General features: G+C 43.6%; 1 protein-coding gene across 28 annotated transcripts in view; it reads right to left on the bottom strand.

Annotated features, from left to right (window-relative positions):
* The window catches only part of FIGN (fidgetin, microtubule severing factor), a 387,924-nt gene that overhangs the window by 102,625 nt on the left and 275,560 nt on the right, over positions 1 to 9,739 (bottom strand). For 19 of the 28 annotated variants that reach the window (XM_080601236.1, XM_080601247.1, XM_080601246.1 and 16 more), the window contains one exon: positions 2,083 to 5,398. The gene's annotated coding sequence lies outside the window, so the exon portion shown is untranslated. The other 9 variants (XM_080601232.1, XM_080601231.1, XM_080601233.1 and 6 more) reach the window with 3 other exon arrangements.

The raw sequence follows: 9,739 nt of genomic DNA, 5'->3' as shown, positions 1-9,739 counted from the left end.
CTACATGCATATAATTAAGTGGGAAAGCAACATCAACAAAAAGGGGATCTCAGATCACAAGAGAAGAAAGAAAGGGGGAAAAAAAAGCACATGACCAGGAATGCAAGTCCATGTCAATTTCACTCACTCCCATTGAAACTAACAAGAGCTCCAGGGAGGATAGTAATAGGATCAGTGGATTGTATATACCATTAAATTATACATCTTTCTCTCCCTTCCGAGCCAACAATACGCCCACCACGCTGTACCCCCTCCAAGATGATGTGCTTACATTTTACTGCAACAGCTCCTCTGACATATCCGTGCCCCCCCAGCCGAGACACAGCAATTTAAACCCAACTTTTGTTTTGCGAGCTTCTTATTTGCACTTATTTGCTCCGAAGTTAGTTGTCTCAAAGTCCAGCCCCGCGGTACCGGCAGTTTATTATTTTTAATGCAACTTGAAAATAAATCCAATTAGGAGGAGGAGGTGGGGAGGGAGCTTGCGATCGCCAACTCTTAATCTGCCTACTATTGTTGGCAATGACCAAGGAGGAAAAACCATGCACTGCGATTGTATAGCTGGACTTTCCAGACTACGATTAGGAAAGCAGAGCGGAGTATTTAACATCAAAAAACGACCGCGAATTAGACAAAATACTTCGGGCACGAGCGGGCGCTTAAAAAATACACGGCTGTCTCGGAGAGCTTTGAGATTAAATAAAATTTAAACCGGTGGTAGGAACACCGAAAAAAAAAAAAAGAGAGAGAGAGAGAGAGAGAGGGAGAGGGAGAGATCCTCTTACCTGGAGATTTGGTACGAGCACCCGATAGGTTAGAGTAGCATCGATCCGATGTGTTTGCTGATGAATGGGGGCTCGGGTTAAGTGAAGGTGCCTATGATTTGAAATCATTCCAAGTTTTTGAAGGGAAGACTGACTGCAGCCTCTGCCATGTTGGAATTTCAAACCCAAAACAGCTGCTTTGCAAGGAGCCAGCATGCCAGCAGCTGGACGCCTGCGCAGAGCGCCGCCGAGCCAAATTCAAATCACTTTCACGCGAAGAGCCAAAGATCAGTTTTCAAAGGGGGAGCGGCGCGGGGGGTGGGGGCGCTCCGCGGTCCTGCGCGCCGGGGCCGCTGCTTCCCGCGGGGGGCTGCGGGACGGCCGCGCCGCGGCCTCGCTCCCGCTCCCCGCGGCGGCGGGACGGGGGCTGCGGGCTGCCGGCTGCGGCGGGGCTCCCTCCGGGTGCGGCGGAGCTCGGCGGCCCGGGGGAGGGCCGGGGCCTAGCGGTGGCCCGCGGCCGCGGGGCAGGGAGCCAGCGGCGGAGGTCGCCCGTCCGCCCCGCCCCGCCGCGGCCGCCTCGGGCCGGGGCCGGAGACGGGGGGGAGCCCGGCCCGGCCTGCGCGGCTCCCCCCCCCCGCCCCGCCGCCCGGCCTCTGCGCCTCGGAGCCGGGTGTCGCTGGCCGCCGCCGCCTCCCGCCCGAGGAAAATGGCCGGGGCGAGGTACCCCGGCGCCGGCGGGCTGGTCCCGGCCGGGGCGGCGGCGAGCGCCACGCGGGCTCGCACCGTCTCCGCGCTTCTGCCGGGGAGATCCGGCGGCTGCCCGCGGGGGCTCGGCGGCGAGCGGCCGCGGCGAGACGTTCCCGGTAGCCGGCAATGGCTGAGGGACCCCGGCAGCCACACCTCCCTCTGCCCGCGCGGCCCCGGCCCCGGCCCCGGCCCCGGCTCAGCGGGGGAAGCCGCCCCGGCCCGCAGCTGCCGGGGACTCCTCTCGCCTGAGAGGAATTCCCCGGGGGGCTCTTAGACGGGGCTCCCCAGCCTCGTCGTGCCGGTAGGGAAGGCGTGAAGTGGCCACGCAGCACGAATCGGGCCCTCCCTCTCACACACCGGCTGTGCTCTCTGGCAAACGGGTCTTCCTACGGCTCACCCCGCCGAGGCCCGACGCTGGGCCCACTACATGGGGGCACCCTGCCCAGCCGGGGCACCCCGCCACCCATACACACGGCCGTGACTGCATCAGTCGGAAGGGGGGTGAGGGCTGCACTCGAGGCTCACCACATTCCTGGCTTCACACCCCAAGCGGCTTTCAGGGCGTTTTTACCTCTTCATGTAACGAGGGGCCACGCCACGCTGTCTGGGTGCTGTAAGTGGGCTCTGGGTTGCGGTGCTCCCGGAGCCTCACTGCCTCTCCTCTTGGTCCTGCTGAGGCGTTACGGATGCCTGGGAGGGGTGTCTGTCCATCCTGGATGTGGAAGAGCTGTATTACATTTTCTTAGGAAGACACGCTAGGAGTATGTGTTGTGGAGGAGGCAGAGGAGACCAGTTGCAGGGGATTAGCATCTGGAGGAAGGGGAATGGGCTGGTTTTCTTGAAAGTAATACAGTAGGCCTAAACAAAGCTCAGTAGTTGCCAGTAGAAGCTGCTGTGACCTGTCTCAGCCAATCCCTATTCTAACAGGTAACATAAGAGGAAAACTGAGCAGGAAGCCCTGATTCATGTGGTCCATGAAGCTATTCAGTCAAGTCAAAATGATTTTCAATAGCTGAAGACTCTTCTGGGAGACCAGGGCTCCCCAGGTGACAAATCTGTGCCTAGAGATTGGAAATGAAAGGACATAGCAACATAGCTAGACAAACTTCTGCTTATTGAGGATACTGAAGATGTTCCTGGCTCACATGGGATATCACTGGGGTTGCTCCATGATGAAAGTGTTGCTAGTGTAATGACAAGGTGTCCTGAAGCAAGGAGATGCTTCTAGAGTGGTACAGTTTATACTGTTGAAACTGCTTTTGCTTCCCATTATCTCCCAGCCAAAACAAGACATACATGTGAAAACACAATTCAACTGAGTATTGGCATATATAGAGGTATGCTTAGAACGTGCAGCTTTGACCAACATAGCGATAGTAACAGAAGTCTATAGAAATCACTTTTAGGCATCCTCCGAGAGCAGCCAGCAGACAAGAACCCACACAACATCCAACGTGGCCCTGTCTGCAGTGTGCTGTTCAGACAGCTTTCCCTTGCCCTTCGCAGCAGGTAGCTACAAGCAGCAGGCCCTCGGTCTGGAGCAACCTGTTACCAGTGCAGCTGGCCATCCATCCTCCCTTGTGCAACAGCTTGTGGCTATTAAGTGGCAGCTTTGGCATCAACACAAGGAAGTAACAGTTCCAAATGCAGGTAATGCATCAGCAGCTTCTGGTGTTCACTCATTTGACCAAAGTACACGTATTATACTTTGTAGTCTCTGATGCTGAAATCTGCCGCGCAGCATATTGCTGTTGCCAGCACCGAAAATAAGAAGTCACAATCCCAAGGTCATGAGATTGGGCTAAAAATCAGACCATTAAACATAAAAATGATTCCTTTTGTCTTTGCTCTTTTATACATTAGGGTTTCTTTTCCCATTTTTCCCCCAAACCATGACATTGTATACTTTTTTCCTCAATTGAAAGATGAGTTTTTTACACAATTACAGAGCTCCACAACTTGTAGTTGTATGAAAACAACAGCAACTATCATAAGGCATAGGGTGTCAAAATTATTAGATGAGCACCAGTGCTTTTGAAATTTTCTCACCAGTGAAGAATACATTTATCAATCTTGGTATTGCATTAACCTCAGTATTTTCATTTTATATACCTATATTTTTCTTCCCTTAAGGCTTCTCATGCCACATTAAAATAGCCGGAGTTGAAACAATAGCCATGCAGTATATGTTTGTATGGGTTGACATTCATCTCTGTGCAGAAGGTCAGCATAAGGCTGACGTACCACATTAAGTCCTTATTTTGAGCTCTGAATTAGACTGAAGTGAAGGCCTTGTTCAGCTCATCGGTACATGGATGAATTCCACTCTTTGTTTAAAATGCCACCAAATAGTCCTTATCCTTTTGAAAGGGAAATTCTCACAGACTTTCAAACTGGGAATGTTACTTTGAGCCTATTTCAAGATCCAGGTGAAACGTTCACAATGAAATTCAAAACCACATGAAACTTGCCTGGCTTCGGGTTTTGTTACAAACTCCAAACTCAGACCAGGCTCCTTGAAAGGTTCACATACCTTTTCAGCAAATCTAGATTAATAACATTGAAACAATTTGAATTGTGAAAACAAAACAAAATAACCAAAAATCCCAGAAAAAAAAAGAACAACATCTAACAATGCTACCACATCAGTTCTCCCAGCGATGCTGATGTGATGCATGCATTGTAGCTACTACTTAGTATATCTTGTAAAGGTTTCTAAGAGCTATAATGTAAATAGCGGTGTTCTGTGAAATAGTCTTTACATTAAGTACATGGATTTTGTTTGTATATGAGAGTAAGTTTTCCAAGTTCAACAGGGTCTGTGTTCCTCTCATGCACTGGCAGTGCAGACTCAGGGCTGGGTCTCCCACCTGCTTTGCTCCCTCTGTGCTGGGGAATCCCTTCATTCTGCCACTGCTGGACTTCATGGGACAAATGTAGCTATAATTGTCTGCCAGGATGAGCTGCAATAAATGACCCACAAGTGTTCTTTTATTGGAGGTGTAGTCATTTGTGAACATACAAACAAATTATTCTCATCTTTTGTTAGGAGCACAAAATTTTCAAGAGAAAATTTTCAATTTTCAATTTTCAACCCAAATCAGATATTTCAACTCTCCAGATCCTCCCCAAGCAGCTGAAGTGGCTCCAGATCCTATGTCCTGACACATTTCCAGAATGTGCATGGCAGTACAGACCTTCACAGGCCTCTCTCATCAGATGGGAAATGCTCCTTCATCTCTCTGGTTTGGTCAGTCACAGAAACCTGTCTCTTTAGCTAGAGGTTCAGTCTGTTCCCCAGAAGAATCACACTGCTGCCTTGTTGAGTGTCAGCTTGAGTGTGATGGCTGCTTCGGCTTGCTGGAGCTGAGAATCCCAAGAAGCAATGACACCTGCATGGGCCTTACAATACGTGCAAAAGTGGATTGGAAGGAATTGTCTCTTTCTTGCATATAGGCAAATAACATCTTGTTGAACTGATGTCCTAAAAAAGCCCTATAGCAAACAATGGGACGATGGTCAAACACAGAGAGGGAATGCATTGCAAATTTCCACAAAATGTTACACATTGCTTGCAGGTTCTTCCCAGGCAGTTGCAAGGGATGAATTCCTCCCTTCCAGCTGTACTGCTGTCCTGCACAGTTTGACTGAAGCTTCAAACATGACCAAGTCCTAGGTCAGTGACTAAGCCAGGAACACATAATGTCTTCTTTGACTCTTTCAGCACACAGTGTGCCAGCTAAGGTACTAACAGGTAGTAATATCACAAAATCACTTGACTGTAGGCCATACTAAATATTACTTCTGCTTGTGTCAGAAATTAAAAGATTTGTGTAGATCACCTTTGTCCACCGATGTCCATAATGACTTCTTGCATATTTGCTGTGCTGATAAAAAAAAAAAAAAAAAAAAAAAAAACTGTAAAAATGTAACTATTTGGGGCTAGATTCTGGGGTTTTGAAGTATAGCATTTCCAATATTTTTGTTCTCTTGTTTATTCATTTCCAAGTCTGTGGAATGGGGACTGAGTCCCCTTGATTTCACTGAGATTTTGAGTCAGAACTTTATTGGTCACTTTTGGTTGTTTTGTTATTTGATGCTTTTGGCATCACAAAGCTATTGGTCTCTGAAGTCACTTCCATTTTCCATTTTAGTCCTAGAGGAGAAATTGTTCACAATATCCAACAAAAATATTCATTTAGCAAGTGCCCTGTGTAACACAATATATAGATGTTTGTCATATAAACATCTGACAAGACCTATACCTTCTGGCATTTCTTGAATTTTGAGTGCTTAATATTTTTACTTTGGTAGCAAATGCATTTTTTAAACAATTTCTCTTTCTCTCTCTCTCTCTCTCTCTCTCTCTCTCTCTCTCTCTCTCTCTCTTTTTTTTAAGCAAACGTTAATACAGAAAGTCCCTTCTGGAGAACTAGGTGAAGGAGTTGAACATTTTTAGGGTTTTTGTTGTGCATCTTCCTTTATTTTTCACTGTGTTATTTATTAACCAGATAAGAACCACACTAATCCCTGCCATTTGCCTTAACAGATATATTAATGTGTTGTTTTAATCATTTGAAATAGCCTATTCCCATTTAAATTAGAGGAAGATGAGCTGACCACTCGAGACCAGTAGGCTGCAGAAACATTTGACTGTGACAATGGAATACCAAGGCTCAGAAATGACAGTTGCACACCTATTATTTCTCTTTTTCCTGTCTCTAAATCCTTACAAATATTATCTTTGCCTTGGTGTCTTTCGTATTTCCTCCCTCATTCCATATCTCAATCACAATCCTTCCCATTTGCCCCCATATCTAGTACCAGTCTTACTCACAAGTCCTTCTCCTAAACCACATTTTATGACCTTTGACTTGTGCATTTTTCCTGTGCCCAAACACATTTTCCTTTTTTTTTCCCCTTTTCCCCACCATCACACCGTGATGGTGTCCCTCTTCTGCATTCTAGTCAAGCCGATTCTTATTCCATGTTGTCCGGTGATTTGCAGGAAGAAGGCCAGGAACATCTGATAGACACCTTTATTCTCTTTGTATTTAGTACCACTGGCAACTGAAAAGAGAAATCTGAGAGCAAGTCCTGCTCAGATCTGCAAGCCCCAGGACAGAATACATCCACTGCAGACAGAATCTTTGAAGAAGCTAGTAAATGAAATATGCAAACAATTTTGCAGAGGATCAGGTTTCTCCAGACTGAGGAAGACCTTCATAGGATGGTGTAGGAGGAATATTCCCTTCCCAAGCTTTGAGTCCCACTATAAGCAAGTAGTCAACAAAATATTTCAAAAATTTCTTAACAGGAGCAATACAGATTTTCCCTCAGTGCACTCTGAGAAACAGCTGACCATATGTGCTGAAAGTTTTGAAAAAATAGCCCAAGGCAGATATTTGGCATGAAAATTGCTGCCCAGTGGTCTATGTTCGACAAAGCTATAAGCAACTGGAAAAAGGTTCTTAAAATGAAGCCTTGACTCAAAGCATCCCTCTGTTAGAGCCTACAATTAATGATTACCAATAACAAAAATGTATTTTGCTTAATGCTTAATATGTAATGACTTAACTTAGTCAGTCCCTAGAAAGACAAAACACTTTGTTTTGGAAAGTGGAACGGTGGAAATTAAACAATCACATGCTTGCAGAATTACAGCCAATGTCAAATTTTTTCCAAAGCACTCTATATGCTCTTCTCAGAAATATCCTGTATACCATCTCCAATGCACATTATAAGGTCTCCCATTTACTTGACAAATGTAATTAACTTTGGAATCAAAGAAAATAAAAATATTTAGCAGAACACTAAAATTGCTCAAAATCACACATATGCACAGAAAAAAAAATGTTTGCGTTATAAAATACATGCTACAGATTCTGCATGTCTGATAAAATACCCACAGGACTTCATTTACTGATGTTTTAGGAGTAGATTTTTACCCTTTTTTTTTTCTTTTTTTTTTTTTTGATGAGTAAAGGTTCCTTTAGTCTTAGACAAACACCTTGCTCTAAGTAACACTCCTACATCATGATATTTATATTTGCAGAATAAAATTCCTTTTACAGTAAAATTAAGACAATGTATATGACTTATTGCTTTAAACATTGTCTTTAGTGTTGAAGTCGGTGCATTTAAGTCATGAAACAACATTACCAATCTATCTCAACAGTCATCTCTAAGCGTTTTCATTATCTAGAGCTTATCAAACAAGGCAAACATCTGTATCCATTCTATCCAGGGATTCATCTTTAGGAATGTCATGTTTATGAGCCTTAATCAAATATCCAAAATAAAGCACCTTTCCAACATGCAAAAGTAGCAATGTATCAGACAAGGACACTTTACTTTTTTTTTAAGAAGTAAAATTAAAAACAAAACAAAACAATTCAGACTTCAAACATCCCTATTCAGATAATAGGAGCAACGCAGCTCTTCAACATGTGACGTTCTTCCAATACAAGAAAAATATTGTCTCACTTAGGAGACAAATACGTTAATGAAGTAAATTAATACAGTTGGGTTTAGTTCTATCAATGAGAGTATCCTTCCCCATCGCCTGTAATGTAATAACTAAATCTTGCTAACTTGTACTTTTCTTCTTCTAACTTCCTTAGAAAGTTCAAATTTGCTAAATGCACAGTGTTGGCTGCAATCAACAAGGCACTTAAGTATGTGCTTAATTTTGTGCGCATGAGTAATCACATTAAAGTAAATGGAACTCAAATGCTCAAAGTTAAGCACACACTTAAGTGCTCTGCTGGATCAGGGCCAGGGCATGACAACTTGGAGGTCATCCTTGCTGCACAGAAAGAGATCACAAACCTTAAATATGCTGTAGAAAGCTCCTCCACGCTTCACATCAACAATACCAAATGCAAGGAAAAAAATACGGTAATAAGTAGCTGCTGCATTCTTTTCTTCCACTACAACTCACTAAACTGGCAGCAGTACTTACAATATAGCAAATTACCAATACAATAAATTCTCTTAATAAGTATCCATAAAATTACAATTTATTTTAAAGATCATCGTTTGTAATTCTATTCTCATAAGACCATTAGACACATGGGTCTTTTTAATTTTAAAAGACCTGCTAATAGTTCTCACAAAAGAATTTATTCAAGACCTTGACCTTAAATTGATAAAATTGCACAGCTTAATCAGAATTAAAGATGAGTCAAAGTACTGTACAATATTATCATGGGGGTCAACATAGCCCTTCAGCAGCCATGCAGACAATGCTGTTAGTACCACAATATTGCGTATCTAAGGTTCTGATTCTGGGGATCTAAGATTCGGCATTAAATGTTTATACAAAATGTTTTCTACCAGTTATTATACTGAAGAGGCGGGGAGGGGAAGTTATTGATGTTTCTTCTTACCATGCAACTGAGAGGACTGAAGTTTTTTCTAAGCATCTTTTCAACTCAATTTCAGCTTTTCAATTCAAAATAAAACTATATATCCACAGCGCTACATACTTCAATATTTAATGTTCTAGTTAAATAATGGTTCGGCACTTCTTCAGGTTCTGTTTCTTTCTTCAATAACAAGAAACCAGTATTTATTTATTTATTTAGAATTAGAAACTACATTTTGGATCCAATTTTGCGTGACTGATGACAATATTCAGATATAGGGAGCTTGTGTGTTTTTCCAACACATAAGTTTCTTCACAAAAATTAGCAGGGTGTAAGGACACATTGCCAAGTCTGGTTTTGTACCTATCCATAAAGTAGTGTTCACACTTTCGATGACTGTGAATGTCCTTCTATCTCTCTTTTTCTCTCTCTTTTTCTTAATTAGGATGAACAGAAAAATCCCTCTCTGTACTGTGTTTGTGTTGGGGGAGGGGGTGCTAAGAACCAAAAGCACATTCCAAGGCAATTCTGATCTCATTTACAGGGATGAAAATCTGGAATTAATCCATTGAGTTCAACAGACATGTTCGGGGCTTACATAGATGAGATCTTACATATATAAGTGAAATCAGTGTTTTCCCCTCTGACACTCACATGGCTCAAACCAGACACATTTCCTGAACGAAAAAGGCCAAATCACCCAGTCAGGAAGACTGACATAATTCCATTGAAGTCGATGGAACTATAGTAATTTATATTAGCTGATGTTCCACGCAAGAGTATATAAAAGTTTTCAGAGCAGGCTTCTTTCATTTAAAACTGTATTGTGTTAGGTGCACTGTTGATGCTCAGAATTAA

Source organism: Anser brachyrhynchus, assembly GCF_964034855.1.
Source record: "Anser brachyrhynchus genome assembly, chromosome: 7".
NCBI lineage: Eukaryota > Metazoa > Chordata > Aves > Anseriformes > Anatidae > Anser > Anser brachyrhynchus.
This window is presented reverse-complemented; position numbering and strand designations above follow the sequence as displayed.